Source organism: Oncorhynchus keta, chromosome 29 (genome assembly GCF_023373465.1).
Source record: "Oncorhynchus keta strain PuntledgeMale-10-30-2019 chromosome 29, Oket_V2, whole genome shotgun sequence".
Lineage (NCBI taxonomy): Eukaryota > Metazoa > Chordata > Actinopteri > Salmoniformes > Salmonidae > Oncorhynchus > Oncorhynchus keta.
Window position 1 is genome coordinate 32,521,194 of NC_068449.1, and position 16,686 is coordinate 32,537,879.

General features: G+C 45.7%; 1 protein-coding gene across 7 annotated transcripts in view; it reads left to right on the forward strand.

Moving 5' to 3' along the window:
* LOC118362194 (neuronal PAS domain-containing protein 3) overlaps positions 1-16,686 on the forward strand; it is a 410,864-nt gene that overhangs the window by 279,093 nt on the left and 115,085 nt on the right. The gene's annotated exons all lie outside the window — the stretch shown is intronic.

Here is a 16,686-nt window from a genome sequence, read left to right on the forward strand (position 1 = left end):
AGCCTAGCCCCCTGTCTCTCTCCTGTCTCTCTCCTGTGTCTCTATCTATAAGATGACTGTATGTAGCCTAGCCCCCTGTCTCTCTGTCTATAATATGACTGTATATAGCCTAGCCCCCTGTCTCTTTCCTGTCTCGCTATCTATAATATTACTGTATATAGCCTAGTCCCATGTCTCTCTATCTATAATATTACTGTATATAGCCCAGCCCCCTGTCTCTCTCTTGTCTCTCTATCTATAATATGACTGTATATAGCCTAGCCCCCTATCTCCCCCTGTCTCCCTCCTGTCTCTCTATCTATAATATGACTACATATAGCCTAGCCCCCTGTCTCCCTCCTGTCTCTCTATCTATAATATGACTACATATAGCCTAGCCCCCTGTCTCTCTGCTGTCTCTCTTTCTATAATATGACAGTATATAGCCTAGCCCCCTGTCTCTCTATCTATAATATGACTGTATATAGCCTAGCCCCTGTATCCCCTGTCTCTCTGCTGTCTCTCTTTCTATAATATGACAGTATATAGCCTAGCCCCCTGTCTCTCTAACTATAATATGACTGTATATAGCCTTGCCCCCTGTCTCTCTATCTATAATATGTGTGTATATAGCCTAGCCCCCTGTCTCTCTATGTATAATATGACTGTATATAGCCTAGCCCCTGTCTCCCTCCTGTCTCTCTATGTATAATATGACTGTATATAGCCTAGCCCCCTGTCTCTCTCCTGTCTCTCTATCTATAATATGTGTGTATATAGCCTAGCCCCTGTCTCTCTATCTATAATATGACTGTATATAGCCTTGCCCCCTGTCTCCTCTTGTCTCTATCTATATATGACTGTATATAGCCTAGCCCCTGTCTCTCTCAATATGACTGTCCCCTGTCTCCCCTGTCTCTCTTTCTATAATATGACTGTATATAGCCTATCCCCTCCTGTCTCTCTATCTATAATATGACTGTATATAGCCTAGCCCCTGTCTCCCCTGTCTCTCTATCTATAATATGACTGTATAGCCTAGCCCCTGTCTCCCCCTGTCTCTCTATCTATAATATGACTGTAAATAGCCTCGCCCCTGTCTCCCCTGTCTCTCTTTCTATAATATGACTGTATATAGCCTAGCCCCCTGTCTCTCTATCTATAATATGACTGTATATAGCCTAGCCCCCTGTCTCTCTATCTATAATATGACTGTATATAGCCTAGTCCTCTGTCTCTCTCCTGTGTCTCTATCTATAATATGACTGTATATAGCCAAGCCCCCTGTCTCTCTCCTGTCTCTCTATCTATAATATGACTGTATATAGCCTAGTCCTCTGTCTCTCTCCTGTGTCTCTATCTATAATATGACTGTATATAACCTAGCCCCCTGTCTCTCTATCTATAATATGACTGTATATAGCCTAGTCCTCTGTCTCTCTCCTGTGTCTCTATCTATAATATGACTGTATATAGCCAAGCCCTCTGTCTCTCTCCTGTCTCTCTATCTATAATATGACTGTATATAGCCTAGCCCCTGTCTCCCTCCTGTCTCTCTATAATATGACTGTATATAGCCTAGCCCCTGTCTCCCTCCTGTCTCTCTATCTATAATATGACTGTATATAGCCTAGCCCCTGTCTGTCTATCTAACTATTATATGACTGTAAATAGCCTAGCCCCTGTCTCCCCCCTGTCTCTCTATCTATAATATGACTGTAAATAGCCTAGCCCCCTCTCTCCCCTGTCTCTCTATCTATAATATGACTGTATATAGCCTAGCCCCTGTCTCCCTGTCTCCCCCCCTGTCTCTCTGTCTATAATATGACTGTATATAGCCTAGCCCCTGCTCCCTGTCTCTCTATAATATGACTGTATATAGCCTAGCCCCTGTCTCTCTCCTGTCTCTCTATCTATAATATGACTGTATATAGCCTAGCCCCCTGTCTCTCTCCTGTCTGTCTCTCTATCTATAATATGACTGTATATAGCCTAGCCCCTGTCTCTTTCCTGTCTCTCTATCTATAATATTACTGTATATAGCCCAGCCCCCTGTCTCTCTCCTGTCTCTCTATCTATAATATGACTGTATATAGCCAAGCCCTCTGTCTCTCTCCTGTGTCTCTATCTTTAATATGACTGTATATAGCCTAGCCCCCTGTCTCTTTCCTGTCTCGCTATCTATAATATTACTGTATATAGCCTAGTCCCATGTCTCTCTATCTATAATATGACTGTATATAGCCTAGCCCCCTGTCTCTCTATGTATAATATGACTGTATATAGCCTTTCCCCCTGTCTCCCCCCTGTCTCTCTATCTATAATATGTGTGTATATAGCCTAGCCCCCTGTCTCTCTATGTATAATATGACTGTATATAGCCTAGCCCCCTGTCTCCCCCCTGTCTCTCTAACTATAATATGACTGTAAATAGCCTAGCCCCCTGTCTCTCTCCTGTCTCTCTCCTGTCTCTCTATCTATAATATGACTGTATATAGCCTAGCCCCCTGTCTCTCTAACTATAATATGACTATAAATAGCCTAGCCCCCTGTCTCTCTATCTATAATATGACTGTATATAGCCTAGCCCCTGTCTCCTCCCTGTCTCTCTATCTATAATATGTCTGTATATAGCCTAGCCCCCTGTCTCTCTCCTGTCTCTCTATCTATAATATGACTGTATATAGCCTAGCCCCTGTCTCTCTCCTGTCTCTCTTCTATAATATGACTGTATATAGCCTAGCCCCTGTCTCTCTCTGTCTCTCTCTCTATAATATGACTGTATATAGCCTAGCCCCCTGTCTCTCTCCTGTCTCTCTTTCTATTATATGACTGTATATAGCCTAGCCCCTGTCTCTCTGCTGTCTCTCTTTCTATAATATGACTGTATATAGCCTAGCCCCTAGCCCCTGTCTCCCCCTGTCTCTCTATCTATAATATGACTGTATATAGCCCCTGTCCCCCTGTCTCTCTCCTGTCTCTCTATCTATAATATGACTGTATATAGCCTAGCCCCCTGTCTCTCTAACTATAATATGACTGTAAACAGCCTAGCCCCCTGTCTCGCTCCTGTCTCTCTATCTATAATATGACTGTATATAGCCTAGCCCCTGTATCACTTGTCTCTCTGCTGTCTCTCTATCTATAATATGACTGTATATAGCCTAGCCCCTGTATCCCCTGTCTCTCTGCTGTCTCTCTTTCTATAATATGACAGTATATAGCCTAGCCCCCTGTCTCTCTAACTATAATATGACTGTATATAGCCTAGCCCCCTGTCTCTCTCCTGTCTCTCTATCTATAATATGACTGTATATAGCCTAGCCCCTGTATCCCCTGTCTCTCTGCTGTCTCTCTAACTATAATATGACTGTATATAGCCTAGCCCTCTGTCTCTCTAACTATAATATGACTGTAAACAGCCTAGCCCCCTGTCTCTCTCTTGTCTCTCTATCTATAATATGGCTGTATATAGCCTAGCCCCCTGTCTCTCTAACTATAATATGACTGTATATAGCCTAGCCCCCTGTCTCTCTAACTATAATATGACTGTATATAGCCTAGCCCCCTGTCTCTCTAACTATAATATGGCTGTATATAGCCTAGCCCCTGTCTCTCTAACTATAATATGACTGTATATAGCCTAGCCCCCTGTCTCTCTAACTATAATATGACTGTATATAGCCTAGCCCCCTGTCTCTCTAACTATAATATGACTGTAAATAGCCTAGCCCCCTGTCTCTCTCCTGTCTCTCTATCTATAATATGACTGTATATAGCCTAGCCCCCTGTCTCTCTCCTGTCTCTCTATCTATAATATGACTGTATATAGCCTAGCCCCCTGTCTCTCTCCTGTCTCTCTATCTATAATATGACTGTATATAGCCTAGCCCCCTGTCTCTCTCTTGTCTCTCTATCTATAATATGACTGTATATAGCCTCGCCCCCTGTCTCTCTCTTGTCTCTCTATCTATAATATGGCTGTATATAGCCTAGCCCCCTGCCTCTCCTGTCTCTCTCCTGTCTCTCTATCTATAATATGACTGTATATAGCCTAGCCCCCTGTCTCTCTAACTATAATATGACTGTATATAGCCTAGCCCCCTGTCTCTCTAACTATAATATGACTGTATATAGCCTAGCCCCCTGTCTCTCTATCTATAATATGACTGTATATAGCCTAGCCCCCTGTCTCTCTAACTATAATATGACTGTATATAGCCTAGCCCCCTGTCTCTCTAACTATAATATGACTGTATATAGCCTAGCCCCCTGTCTCTCTAACTATAATATGACTGTATATAGCCTAGCCCCCTGTCTCTCTATCTATAATATGACTGTAAATAGCCTTGCCCCCTGTCTCTCTATGTATAATATGACTGTATATAGCCTAGCCCCCTGTCTCTCTCCTGTCTCTCTCTCTATAATATTACTGTATATAGCCTAGCCCCCTGTCTCTCTCCTGTCTCTCTTTCTATTATATGACTGTATATAGCCTAGCCCCCTGTCTCTCTGCTGTCTCTCTTTCTATTATATGACTGTATATAGCCTAGCCCCCTGTCTCTCTGCTGTCTCTCTTTCTATTATATGACTGTATATAGCCTAGCCCCCTGTCTCTCTGCTGTCTCTCTTTCTATTATATGACTGTATATAGCCTCGCCCCCTGTCTCCCCTGTCTCTCTTTCTATAATAGGACTGTATATAGCCTAGCCCCCTGTCTCTCTATCTATAATATTACTGTATATAGCCTAGCCCCCTGTCTCCCCCCTGTCTCTCTATCTATAATATTACTGTATATAGCCTAGCCCCCTGTCTCTCTATCTATAATATTACTGTATATAGCCTAGCCCCCTGTCTCCCCCCTGTCTCTCTATCTATAATATTACTGTATATAGCCTAGCCCCCTGTCTCCCCCTGTCTCTCGTTCTATTATATGACTGTATATAGTCTAGCCCCCTGTCTCTATCCTGTCTCTCTCTCTATAATATGACTGTATATAGCCTAGCCCCCTGTCTCTCTGCTGTTTCTCTCTATATAATATGACTGTATATAGCCGAGCCCCCTGTCTCTCTGCTCTCTCTCTCTCTATTATATGACTGTATATAGCCTAGCCCCCTGTCTCCCCCTGTCTCTCTTTCTATTATATGACTGTATATAGCCTAGCCCCCTGTCTCCCCCCTTTCTCTCTATCTATAATATGACTGTATATAGCCGAGCCCCCTGTCTCTCTGCTGTCTCTCTCTCTATTATATGACTGTATATAGCCGAGCCCCCTGTCTCTCTCCTGTCTCTATATCTATAATATGACTGTATATAGCCTAGCCCCCTGTCTCCCCCCTGTCTCTCTCCTGTCTCTCTATCTATAATATGACTGTATATAGCCTAGCCCCTGTCTACCCCTGTCTCTCTATCTATAATATGACTGTATTTTATTTTTATTTTGTTTCACCTTTATTTAACCAGGTAGGCTATTTGAGAACAAGTTCTCATTTGCAACTGCGACCTGGCCAAGATAAAGCATAGCAGTGTGAACAGACAACACAGAGTTACACATGGAGTAAACAATTAACAATTCAATAACACAGTAGAAAAAAAGGGGAGTCTATATACAATGTGTGCAAAAAGGCATGAGGAGGTAGGCGAATAATTACAATATTGCAGATTAACACTGGAGTGATAAATGATCAGATGATAATGTACAGGTAGAGATATTGGTGTACAAAAAAGCAGATAAGTAAATAAATAAAAACTGTGGGGATGAGGTAGGTGAAAATGGGTGGTCTATTTACCAATAGATTATGTACAGCTGCAGCGATCGGTTAGCTGCTCAGATAGCTGATGTTTGAAGTTGGTGAGGGAGATAAAAGTCTCCAACTTCAGCGATTTTAGCAATTCGTTCCAGTCACAGGCAGCAGAGTACTGGAACGAAAGATGGCCGAATGAGGTGTTGGCTTTAGGGATGATCGGTGAGATACACCTGCTGGAGCGCGTGCTATGGATGGGTGTTGCCATCGTGACCAGTGAACTGAGATAAGGCGGAGCTTTACCTAGCATGGCCTTGTAGATGACCTGGAGCCAGTGGGTCTGGCGACGAATATGTAGCAAGTGCCAGCCGACTAGAGCATACAAGTCGCAGTGGTGGGTAGCATAAGGTGCTTTAGTGACAAAACGGATGGCACTGTGATTACCTGCATCCAGTTTGCTGAGTAGAGTGTTGGAAGCGATTTTGTAGATGACATCGCCGAATCGAGGATCGGTAGGATAGTCAGTTTTACTAGGGTCTTCTTGGCAGCGTGAGTGAAGGAGGCTTTGTTGCGGAATAGAAAGCCGACTCTTGATTTGATTTTGATTGGAGATGTTTGATATGGGTCTGGAAGGAGAGTTTGCAGTCTCGCCAGACACCTAGGTACTTATAGGTGTCCACATATTCAAGGTCGGAACCATCCAGTGTGGTGATGCTAGTCGGGCATGCGGGTGCAGGCAGCGATCGGACTGAAAAGCATGCATTTGGTTTTACTAGCGTTTAAGAGCAGTTGGAGGCCACGGAAGGAGTGTTGTATGGCATTGAAGCTCGTTTGGAGGTTAGATAGCACAGTGTCCAATGACGGGCCCTGTATATTGAATGGTGTCATCTGCGTAGAGGTGGATCAGGGAATAGCCTAGCCCCCTGTCTCTCTCCTGACCAACATCATATGATATATACAGAGCCCCCTGAGTCGGCCCTAGAATTGAACCCTGTGGCACCCCCATAGAGACTGCCAGAGGACCGGTCAGCATGCCCTCCGATTTGACACACTGAACTCTGTCTGCAAAGTAATTGGTGAACCAGGCAAGGCAGTCATCCGAAAAACCGAGGCTACTGAGTCTGACGATAAGAATCTGGTGATTGACAGAGTCCTAGCCTTGGCAAGGTCGATGAAGACGGCTGCACAGTACTGTCTTTTATCGATGGACGGTTATGATGTCCTAGCCCCTGTCTTAGTACCTTGAGTGTGGCTGAGGTGCACCCCCCTGGCTCGGAAACCAGATTGCATAGCGGAGAAGGTACGGTGGGATTCGAGATGGTCAGTGACCTGTTTGTTGACTTGGCTTTCGAAGACCTTAGATAGGCAGGGCAGAATGGATATAGGTCTGTAACAGTTTGGGTCCAGGGTGTCTCCCCCTTTGAAGAGGGGATGACTGCAGCAGCTTTCCAATCCTTGGGGATCTCAGACGATATGAAAGAGAGGTTGAACAGGCTGGTAATAGGGGTTGCGACAATGGCGGTGGATAGTTTCAGAAATAGAGGTCCAGATTGTCAAGCCCAGCTGATTTATACGGGTCCAGGTTTTGCAGCTCTTTCAGAACATCTGTTATCTGGATTTGGGTAAAGGAGAACCTGGAGAGGCTTGGGCGAGGAGCTGCGGGGGGCCGGAGCTGTTGGCCGTCTCTCTATCTAGGAGTGGCCAGGGGAAGGCATGGCCAGCCGTTGAGAAATGCTTGTTGAAGTTTTCTATAATCATGGATTTGTATGGTGACCGTGTTCCCTAGCCTCAGTGCAGTGGGCAGCTGGGAGGAGGTGCTCTTGTTCTCCATGGACTTCACAGTGTCCCAGAACTTTTGGAGTTGGAGCTACAGGATGCAAACTTCTGCCTGAAGAAGCTGGCCTTAGCTTTCCTGACTGACTGCGTGTATTGGTTCCTGACTTCCCTGAACAGTTGCATATCGCGGGGACTGTTCGATGCTATTGCAGTCCGCCACAGGATGTTTTTGTGCTGGTCGAGGGCAGTCAGGTCTGGACTGAACCAAGGGCTGTATCTGTTCTTAGTTCTGCATTTTTGAACGGAGCATGCTTATCTAAAATGGTGAGGAAGTTACTCTTAAAGAATGACCAGGCATCCTCAACTGACGGGATGAGGTCAATGTCCTTCCAGGATACCCGGGCCAGGTCGATTAGAAAGGCCTGCTCACAGAAGTGTTTCTAGGGAGCGTTTGACAGTGATGAGGGGTGGCCCCTGTCTGCGGCACCGTCTCGGATACAGGCAATGAGGCAGTGGTCGCTGAGATCCTGGTTGAAGACAGCGGAGGTGTATTTGGAGGGCCAGCTGGTCAGGATGACGTCTATAGAGGGTGCCCTTGCTTACAGAGTTAGGGTTGTACCTGGTGGGTTCCTTGATCATTTGTGTGAGATTGAGGGCATCTAGCTTAGATTGTAGGACTGCCGACTGTTAAGCATATCCCAGTTTAGGTCACCTAACAGAACAAACTCTGAAGCTAGATGGGGGCAATCAATATGACAAATGGTGTCCCTCCTGTCTCTCTATGTACAGCTGGGAGCTGAGGGGCCCCTGTCTCTCTCAGGCGGCAACAGTGAGAGACTTATTTCTGGAGAGTAATTTTCAGAATTAGTAGTTCGAACTGTTTGGGTATGGACCTGGAAAGTATGACATTACTTTGCAGGCTGTCTCTGCAGTAGACTGCAACTCCTCTCCCTTTGGCAGTTCTATCTTGACGGAAGATGTTATAGTTGGGTATGGAAATCTCTGAATTTTTGGTGGCCTTCCTGAGCCAGGATTCAGACACGGCAAGGACATCAGGGTTAGCAGAGTGTGCTAAAGCAGTGAGTAAAACAAACTTAGGGAGGAGGCTTCTGATGTTGACATGCATGAAACCAAGGCTTTTTGATCACAGAAGTCAACAAATGAGGGTGCCTGGGGACATGCAGGGCCTGGGTTTACCTCCACATCACCCTGTACAGAGAAGACTGTAGTATGAGGGCCCCTGTCTCTCTGAAGGCTATCAAAACTGGTCGCCTAGAGCGTTGGGGACAGAGAATAAGAGGAGCAGGTTTCTGGGCATGGTAGAATATATTCAGGGCATAATGCGCAGACAGGTGTATGGTGGGGTGAGGGTACGGCGGAGGTAAGCCCAGGCACTGGGTGATGATGAGAGAGGTTTTATCTCTGGACAAAACCTAGCCCCCTGTCTCCCCTGTCTCTCTATCTATAATATGACTGTATATAGCCTAGCCACCAGTTTCCCTCCTGTCTCTCTATCTATAATATGACTGTATATAGCCAAGCCCCTTGTCTCCCCCCTGTCTCCCCCCTGTCTCTCTATCTATAATATGACTGTATATAGCCTAGCCCCATGTCTCTCTATCTATAATATGACTGTATATAGCCTAGCCCCTTGCCTCTCTCCTGTCTCTCTATCTATAATATGGGTGTATATAGCCTCGCCCCCTGTCTCTCTCCTGTCTCTCTATCTATGATGTGACTGTATATAGCCTAGCCCCCTGTCTCTCTCCTGTCTCTCTATCTATAATATGACTGTATATAGCCTAGCCCCCTGTCTCTCTATCTATAATATGAGTGTATATAGCCTAGCCCCCTGTCTCCCCCCTTTCTCTCTATCTATAATATGACTGTATATAGCCTAGCCCCCGTCTCTCTCCTGTCTCTCTATCTATAATATGACTGTATATAGCCTAGCCCCCTGTCTCTCTATGTATAATATGACTGTATATAGCCTAGCCCCCTGTCTCTCTCCTGTCTCTCTATGTACAATATGACTGAATATAGCCTAGCCCCCTGTCTCTCTCCTGTCTCTCTATGTATAATATGACTGTATATAGCCTAGCCCCCTGTCTCCCCCCTGTCTCTCTATGTACAATATGACTGTCTTTAGCCTAGCCCCCTGTCTCTCTCCTGTCTCTCTATCTATAATATGACTGTATATAGCCTAGCCCCCTGTCTCCCCCCTGTCTCTCTATGTACAATATGACTGTATATAGCCTAGCCCCTGTCTCCCTCCTGTCTCTCTATGTACAATATGACTGTATATAGCCTAGCCCCCTGTCTCTCTCCTGTCTCTCTATCTATAATATGACTGTATATAGCCTAGCCCCCTGTCCCTCTCCTGTCTCTCTATCTATTAGATGACTGTATATAGCCTAGCCCCCTGTCTCTCTCCTGTCTCTCTATCTATAATATGACTGTATATAGTCTAGCCCCCTGTCTCTCTCCTGTCTCTCTATCTATAATATGACTGTATATAGCCTAGCCCCCTGTCTCCCCCCTGTCTCTCTATGTACAATATGACTGTATATAGCCTAGCCCCCTGTCTCCCTCCTGTTTCTCTATGTACAATATGACTGTATATAGCCTAGCCCCCTGTCTCTCTCCTGTCTCTCTATCTATTAGATGACTGTATATAGCCTAGCCCCCTGTCTCTCTCCTGTCTCTCTATCTATAATATGACTGTATATAGCCTAGCCCCCTGTCTCCCCCCTGTCTCTCTATCTATAATATGACTGTATATAGCCTAGCCCCCTGTCTCTCTCCTGTCTCTCTATCTATAATATGACTGTATATAGCCTAGCCCCCTGTCTCTCTATCTATAATATGACTGTATATAGCCTAGCCCCCTGTCTCTCTATCTATAATATGACTGTATATAGCCTAGCCCCCTGTCTCTCTATGTATAATATGACTGTATATAGCCTAGCCCCCTGTCTCTCTATCTATAATATGACTGTATATAGCCTAGCCCCCTGTCTCTCTATGTATAATATGACTGTATATAGCCTAGCCCCCTGTCTCTCTCCTGTCTCTCTATCTATAATATGACTGTATATAGCCTAGCCCCCTGTCTCTCTCCTGTCTCTCTATCTATAATATGACTGTATATAGCCTAGCCCCCTGTCTCTCTCCTGTCTCTCTATCTATAATATGACTGTATATAGCCTAGCCCCCTGTCTCTCTATCTATAATATGACTGTATATAGCCTAGCCCCCTGTCTCTCTCCTGTCTCTCTATCTATAACATGACTGTATATAGCCTAGCCCCGTGTCTTCCCCCTGTCTCTCTATCTATAATATGACTGTATATAGCCTAGCCCCCTGTCTCCCCCCTTTCTCTCTATCTATAATATGACTGTATATAGCCTAGCCCCCTGTCTCTCTCCTGTCTCTCTATCTATAACATGACTGTATATAGCCTAGCCCCGTGTCTTCCCCCTGTCTCTCTATCTATAATATGACTGTATATAGCCTAGCCCCCTGTCTCCCCTGTCTCTCTATCTATAATATGACTGTATATAGCCTAGCCCCCTGTCTCTCTATCTATAATATGACTGTATATAGCCTAGCCCCCTTCCCCTGTCTCTCTATCTATAATATGACTGTATATAGCCTAGCCCCGTGTCTTTCCCCTGTCTCTCTATCTATAATATGACTGTGTATAGCCTAGCCCCCTGTCTCTCTATCTATAATATGACTGTATATAGCCTAGCCCCCTGTCTCTCTATCTATTATATGACTGTATATAGCCTAGCCCCGTGTCTTCCCCTGTCTCCCTAGCTATTTTCCTTAACCCAGATATTACTGCCTGCTCTGTCATCATCACCCCAAGGTGACTGTTATCACTTAATTAAATCCAAGCACGCAGGGAGGTAGAAACAATATTGTTGGCTAGTCACCTGGAGGAAGGAACTTTTTTGTGGAAGACAACCAGCAGTAGTTCCTTACTCTGCTCACAGGCTGTATCCCAAATGGCACCCTAATATTCCCATATAGTGCACTACTTTTGACAAGTGACAAATTCGTCCAGTTGCAGAACTCTGCCGTAGGAGAACCCTTTGAAGAGCCCTTTTTGGTTCCAGGTAGAAATAACCCTTTTTGATTCCAGGTAGAACCCTTTTGTGTTCTCCTATAGCAATGGTTCCCAAACATTCCCAAACAAAAGGGATTGTCTTCTCAACTCACCATCACATACTTTTAATGTGTGGCTAGTCAATTGCTAATGAGTCTGACATAATGGATCTTATCTCATTGCAGTGCCTTAGACCACTGCGCCACTCGGGATGCCTTTTACAGCCATTGTGAATGACAAGACTTCCACTCTCAATGCGAAACATCTTTCCAACCCTCCCCCTCGGTAACCAACAAGCCTCGGTGTGAAATAGAATAGTGGTCCTTCTGTGGCTCAGTTGGTAGAGCATGGCGCTTGTAACGCCAGGGTAGTGGGTTCGATTCCCGGGACCACCCTTACGTAGAATGTATGCACACATGACTGTAAGTCGCTTTGGATAAAAGCGTCAGCTAAATGGCATATATTATTATATTATTATTATTAGAACATCGTCGTGCTCTGATCCCATATCTCCACCTGGTGTTGCGAACAGGTGTGAGCACAGTGGATGTGGTTTGATGCAGTTGTACAATCCAAGTTACCTGTGAGTTCTGTGCTCAGCTCTTTTGCTGCCAGTTGCTCTCGGTGTGTCATACAATGTGTCCATATGGCAGAGGGAGACAGAGCCCAGTGCAGAGCCCTGCCCGCCGTCCTGCCGTTGATGGAGCCCCATCTGTGCGAAAAGGCCCACCATTCGATCGCATGGCATATTTTTTTTTCCCGTCAGTATTGCCACGCAGCACACTGAACATCCCCTGTGTGTCACGTCCTGACCATAGAAAACCTGTATTTTCTATGGTAGAGTAGGTCCGGGCGTGACTAGGGTTTTTTGTTCTCGGTTTGATTTTCTGTGTTGGTGAATTGTATGATTCCCAATTAGAGGCAGGTGGTAATCGTTGTCTCTAATTGGGGATCATACTTAAGTAGCATTTTTTTCCACCTGTGGGTTATGGGATATTGTTTATGTATAGTGTGTCTGAGCACTACGTAGTCACGGGTCTTTGTAAGTTTCCTTATTTTGTTTGCAGTTTCACTTATTCATTAAAAGATGTGGAACTATACTCCCGCTGCGCCTTGGTCTGCTCGTTTAGAAGAACGTGACACTGTGCCATTTCATGCTCGGGAATCGTGAGACAGAAAAATATGTCCGAGGGAATAGCATCCCCCGACATGTATCGCGAACAAAAGACAAACCATGGGCATCTCGTCCCTCACAGCTAACGTCCATTTTGAAGTGCATAAGCTGGGTTGTTTTTGAGTCATTCCGTTAGCTTCCTCTTGATTGCCAGCAATAGCATCAATTATTTGTTTACCAGTTATCTGACATAGGTATTGATGTTGAGTTTCTCTGATTCTCCACACATTGTTTTCACCATATCACTTGCGGCTGGTAATATCAAAGTCTCTGCAGTAGTGTGTGGTTTCATAGCGTAGCAGGCCTTGCCATTCACCGTGGGAATGATTCAAGTGCAACGGTCAAGTGCGGCCTTTTTCCATGATCTAAGGGCAACTTCTGGTTGAATTTGATCTTTCAGATTTAAATACATTTCATAATTTTTTAAAAAGTTAACCACATTACAATGATTTTTGAGGTACACGGACTACTGTAATATATTGTCGTTTTGTTGTATAACCCCTAGTTGGGGAACCGCTGTCCTATAGGGATAGCTGAAGGAGCCTTTTGGAACCCTTTTCTCTAAGACTGTATGTTCTGTTCTCTTTGGACACCAGACACCAGTGTTGAAGAACAGTTCTGATTCCACCGCGACGTTGGTTACAGGTAGATTGGATGACTATAGCTCATCAGAATGGTCTTTAGATTCTCTTCATATTTAGTGCCAGCAGCCTTATTTTGTGCATTTTCCATGTACAGTCAGTAGATCAAGTGATATTTACTCTGCTATAATGTGATACCCCCCCCACCCCCACCCAAACCATTGATAATAGTGATCAAATCAAATTGCATGGGTCACGTACACATATTTAGCATGTGTTATTGCGGGTGTAGCGAAAAGCTTGTATCTCTTCACATCAATCCAATATGTCCTTCTCTTCCCTCCTATGTTTTCTGCTACACAATGGAATTGCGGTGGTTAGTATCTGTCCAGTATGAATGGCTTCTTAGGCTACTGAAAATGATTTGCACTGAATACGAGAGAACAAGTATGATACCGTAGCTTCATACACAGAGAGTGGCTGGCTGGAGGGAGAGTAGAGGAGGAACTGGGGAGCAATATGTGACGGGTCATTTTGGCTCTAAATAGGACCAATAAATGTGTCATGCTCAGCATAAGCAGAGATTCCTTTCCCCCATGGTAAGCACAAAATCAAAAGGCCACAATATGTATGGTGTGATTTGAAGGGGGTCTCAGTGTGGGGTAGGATGAGTGATTTGAAGGGGGTCTCAGGGTGGGGTAGGACGAGTGATTTGAAGGGGGTCTCAATGTGGGGTAGGATGAGTGATTTGAAGGGGGTCTCAGGATGGGGTAGGATGAGTGATTTGAAGGGGGTCTCAGTGTGGGGTAGGATGAGTGATTTGAAAGGGGTCTCAGGGTGGGGTAGGATGAGTGATTTGAAGGGGGTCTCAGGGTGGGGTAGGATGAGTGATTTGAAGGGGGTCTCAGTGTGGGGTAGGATGAGTGATTTCAAGGGGGTCTCAGTGTGGGGTAGGATGAGTGATTTCAAGAGGGTCTCAGTGTGGGGTAGGATGTGTGATTTCAAGGGGGTCTCAGTGTGGGGTAGGATGAGTGATTTGAAGGGGGTCCCAGGGTGGGGTAGGATGAGTGATTTGAAGGGGGTCTCAGTGTGGGGTAGGATGAGTGATTTGAAGGGGGTCTCAGGGTGGGGTAGGATGAATGATTTGAAGGGGGTCTCAGGGTGGGGTAGGATGAGTGATTTGAAGGGGGTCTCAGGGTGGGGTAGAATGAGTGATTTCAAGGGGGTCTCAGTGTGGGGAGGATGAGTGATTTCAAGGGGGTCTCAGTGTGGGGTAGGATGAGTGATTTGAAGGGGGTCTCAGTGTGGGGTAGGATGAGTGATTTGAAGGGGGTCTCAGTGTGGGGTAGGATGTGTGATTTCAAGGGGGTCTCAGTGTGGGGTAGGATGAGTGATTTCAAGGGGGTCTCAATGTGGGGTAGGATGAGTGATTTGAAGGGGGTCTCAGTGTGGGATAGGATGAGTGATTTGAAGGGGGTCTCAGAGTGGGGTAGAATGAGTGATTTGAAGGGGGTCTCAGTGTGGGGTAGGATGTGTGATTTCAAGGGGGTCTCAGTGTGGGGTAGGATGAGTGATTTCAAGGGGGTCTCAATGTGGGGTAGGATGAGTGATTTGAAGGGGGTCTCAGTGTGGGATTGGATGAGTGATTTGAAGGGGGTCTCAGTGTGGGGTAGGATGTGTGATTTCAAGGGGGTCTCAGTTTGGGGTAGGATGAGTGATTTCAAGGGGGTCTCGGTGTGGGGGTCTATTTTAAACCATTTTTCTCTAGTAATCTCTCTCGATCTTTCTCTTTCTTTTCTTCTCTTTCTATCTCTCTGTCTCTCTCACACCGTCGCTCTCACATCCTCTCTTGCTCTCCCTGTGCCTATCTCTTTTCATCCAAATGTAGTTTTTCTTAAAACCAACCAGAGCACTGTAGATTAAAGTCATTTACTGAGAACATGATCTGGGCCTAATAGTCCTGGCCATTGCTGTGATTTGTGTATAGAGTGAGGGGTGTCTGTAAATTTGGCAGACCCTGGGATGCACGGCACTGAGAGGTGCTTCAATATCACACGCTGACTCACACGCTGCACAGACACTCTCACAGCGGGAGCCTCTCTCAGCCTACAGTCTGGAGTTGGGATTGAATCCTCCTCCTGTGTGAGCGTGCGTGCCTGTGTGCGTGTGTGCGTATTAGCACTGCTGTGTCCAGCCCTGCTGGAGGTGTTAATTGCAGTGATTGTTCTTAGTGGCTGTGTCTGGGCCAACGGAGGACAGCGGTGGGGGGGGGGGGCTGGTGTGAGCATGTGGCCGCCCCATCTCTCTCCATTTTGTCTGACCTAATAGTTAATGATATGTTAATAGTCAATGAGCCCCATCTCGGCTGGCCTCCACTGGGTTGGCTAATATCTGAGAGAGAGAGTGCTCTCTCAGGCCAGGCCAGGATTGATGTCTGCTAAACTGTGTCCTTCACAGGAAGTTTGTTGGTCCTCTGGAAGGAACAAGTGTCGGTTACATGAGGTGTTTGCTTAAAGGACTCCGTCATGGTTGTCTGGTTAGTATGTACAAGGTAAAGGAACTGTTTATTGATATTTCCAGGATCATCTCCGTAAAGATAAGTCCTCAAATGCATTGCCAATACAAAATAAAATGTCTTGATAGTTAACACCCGTACAGTATCTGGGTGGAGGTCTACAGTAATGTTAGTTGTAATATCTGCTTGGGTCTGATGCCCTCTCTAACCTATGTGGATCACTAGTTGGGCTGTGTGATGCCAGGGGTTAGAGTTTAGAGGTCAGGGCTGGGACAAAGGTAAACAGGTACCTGCCCAAGCCAAAGCCTGTTACCTGCCAACAAGATCAACCTAACACACTATTGGTTCTTCTCTTGCTCTCCACTCCCACGGAAATGGGCACAAAAACAAAATGTGCCTCACTCAGTCAAAGCAGTCTGAAATGTTTTTAAATAAATGACTTAAGAACCCCATCTTAATGTAACACATTTCTCCCCTAGAAGTTTGTCTCTGCTGTGATTTATAGCACACTTTACACAGTGGTTAGCCTGTAAACAGTGGCCGTTTATCACCGTTTATCAGCGATAGAAGCTAGCGACAGAGCAGCTACAACTCCGGTGTGTGTGGTGCTCTGCAGCTCCCCCCTCTAGAGAGTTGCCATTCCTGGGCCGCAGATGCTAGGCGTTTTAAAGAGGAGCAGGCCGGACAGGGAGAAATGATTGGAGGCTGGGTAGGGGGGAGTGCTGGGGCCCAGTGTGACAGGCAGGTGAAGTCTGTGGGGACGGATGATAGCGTTACACCGCCAGAGACCCCATCCTCTGGTC